At 38.8% G+C, this 2738-nt stretch overlaps 1 pseudogene; it reads left to right on the forward strand.

Annotated features, from left to right (window-relative positions):
* The window catches only part of LOC106938391 (zinc finger protein 585A-like), a 7007-nt pseudogene extending 6226 nt beyond the window's left edge, over positions 1–781 (forward strand).
* Positions 782–2738: the final 1957 nt, after the last annotated feature.

The following is a 2738-nucleotide window of genomic DNA, read 5'->3' on the forward strand; positions in this document are numbered from 1 at the left end:
CAAGGGGAACCAGAACCTCCGCATCTGGAACGGGAGCAAGGGGAACCAGAACCTCCGCATCTGGAACGGGAGCAAGGGGAACCAGAACCTCCGCAGCTGGAACGGGAGCAAGAGGAACCAGAACCTCTGCGGAAAATATGGGAGCAAAGGGAACCAGTAACTCTGCAGATAAAACTGGAACAAGAGGATCCAGAACCTCAAGAGTTCAAAGAGGAAGAGAAGCAACTCTGCATCACTCAGGATATAGTAGAGTTTGTGCAGAAACAGGAGACTGACGACATGTTGGTGAACAAACAAAAAGGCAAAACTGAGACTTCAAAACAAAAAAAGCACAAGAAAGCTCACCCAAACCAAAAACTATATTCTTGTAAAAATTTGTGATGAAACCTTTTCTCAAAATAATTCCTTGACAACACACATGATGACTCACATGGCTAAGAAACCTTTCACATGTTCAACTTGTGGAAAACATTACCCTCACAAGAGTTGTTTCATTTATCACATGAGAATTCATACAGGGGAAAAACCGTTCACATGTGCAGCTTGTGGAAAATCTTTCCATCAAATCAGCACTTTAAACATACACATGAAAACACACTCGGTTGAGAGGCCTTACACGTGCACAACCTGTGGAAAAGGTTTTGGATCTAAATGTCAGTTACTTGATCACATGACAATTCACACAGGTGAGAAGCCTTTCTCTTGTGGGACCTGTGAAAAAAGTTTCTGGAGGAAACCTGACTTGGTTTGTCACATCAGAGTTCACACAGGTGAGAAGCCTTTTTCATGTGGCACCTGTGGAAAAAGTGTCACTCAAAAATACCATTTAACTCCTCACATCAGAATTCACACATGTGAAAAGTAGTGGTGTACTGATTTATCAGCCAGCCGATTAATCTGTTTTCCTTAATTTTGGGAGATCAGCTGATACTTGTTTGTGAAGCTGGTCTGATCCCCCAATTTTATTGACCTCAGTCACTGCTCTCTTCGGCTCTCCATTGAGAGGTGTGACTATTGGAGCGCCCCAAAACAAAAACTGCAATCGGTGCTCCCTTAGTGACAAGCGAGGACAAATGTTTTGTGTAGATCCAGTTTACTTCATCACAAGAAGATTCACACGGGTTAGAAACCTTTCTGTTGCAGGTTCTGTAGAAAAGGTTTCACTCAAAAGAAATGTAACAGTTCACATGAGAACTCGCAGGTTTGATGGCACAATGTGAACCTCAAGTAAGATTCTTAGTAACCTGCTGTTTGGAAGTGGAGTAATTGTAGGTTTGACTACTTTCAGATTTAGAAATGATGAGTTTGGAATCTTTATTGTGTGTTTATTCTTTGTACTTCTTTATTTTATTTCAATGATTTGGGGAAATGGATGTATTTATTTGACATGGTTATAATGGTTTTTCTGCTTAGAAAATGTAATGATGTGGATTGAATTTTAGATAAAAAATTACTTAATATAATTTTTAGGTAATAAATTATTATACTGATGGTCTTTTTCTTTTTTTCTGTTTAGTATAAAACATTAAATCGGGAAAGCATTTATATATACTGCAGCAGAGCCCATCTCTTCCTCCTTAATTTTGAATTAATTTTAAGAGTCAATTTTCATTTTCAATAAATACTTAACAGACAGTAAAGCTCAGAGTTTCAGGGTAGACGGTGTTTTTCCATGGCAACACTTGGAAAAAGAATTAAACGACCAAAACCAGAACAATATTTCATCATTTGATATAATCAGTGAGTCAAAGAGTCACTTGTGTCTCCAGAGGTTGCAGATCCCTGGCAGATGGAACAGCAGCTAAAGGTGCAGCACTATAATTTTTAATTAAGGTAAAATTGTGAATGTTAAATAAATCTACCTCTAAATATTAACAAAAGGCATTTATTCAGTATAATTTCTTCGGTTCCCCTGGTGGCCCCCGTCTAGAACCGCCCCTGTGTTGCAGGTCTGTGCCTGGTACATTTTTGGTTGGCATGTTTTTTCTTCATTAATAAAAAGTCGGATTATCCAAACTGGTAAACCAAGTTAATAAAATAATGGTGACATCATACATTAAATGACCGCTGAACAATGTAGTCGTAAAATATTTAAACATTTCTAAATGAAACGTATAGAAAGCCCTAAGAAACCTTTTAAAGTAGGAAATATTTGTATTTACTGTTAATCTATTAGTATGATTTGTTTTTTAAATCACCATTTGTATTATTTTGGCTGATACTATTATACAATAAGCAGATAATTAAACCAGAACAGTCTACTAAAACCACAATAAGAAACTTAATCATGGCTAAATGTTCTGTACCATATCAGCCTCAGGAGATGACTGAGGGATGAAGAGACTCTGATGTCTGGTTCTTTAGGTTCTGATGGGTCAGTTCCTCTCCTGGTCCATTCTGTCTGATATAACAGCAGCACACTGATTAACACCATTTTTTTAATTGTCTGTATTCATCCTCACGTCATTGTTCACCCTAGGATTTGCGTCTTGCCTCTCACATCTGTTTCTTTACGAGAGGTTTTCCCTCTAAGGACGGTGGAGAATCGGGTCGAGGACGTTTTAAAAAGAAGCGGGTTGATAGTGTTACGATTGACGTAACGGATAGCGGCTCACTGCGGCTGCGTAGTGTCCGTCTCTCAAATGCGCGTTCATGTTGAAGGCTTCGCAGTGCGTCCCACATTCTCCACATCCGCCCTTCGCTTTGCCCATTTTCTGTCCGATTTCCATCTTTATGCT

Source organism: Poecilia latipinna, unplaced genomic scaffold (genome assembly GCF_001443285.1).
Source record: "Poecilia latipinna isolate Pla-1442-1.1 unplaced genomic scaffold, P_latipinna-1.0 Scaffold2581, whole genome shotgun sequence".
Taxonomy (NCBI): domain Eukaryota; kingdom Metazoa; phylum Chordata; class Actinopteri; order Cyprinodontiformes; family Poeciliidae; genus Poecilia; species Poecilia latipinna.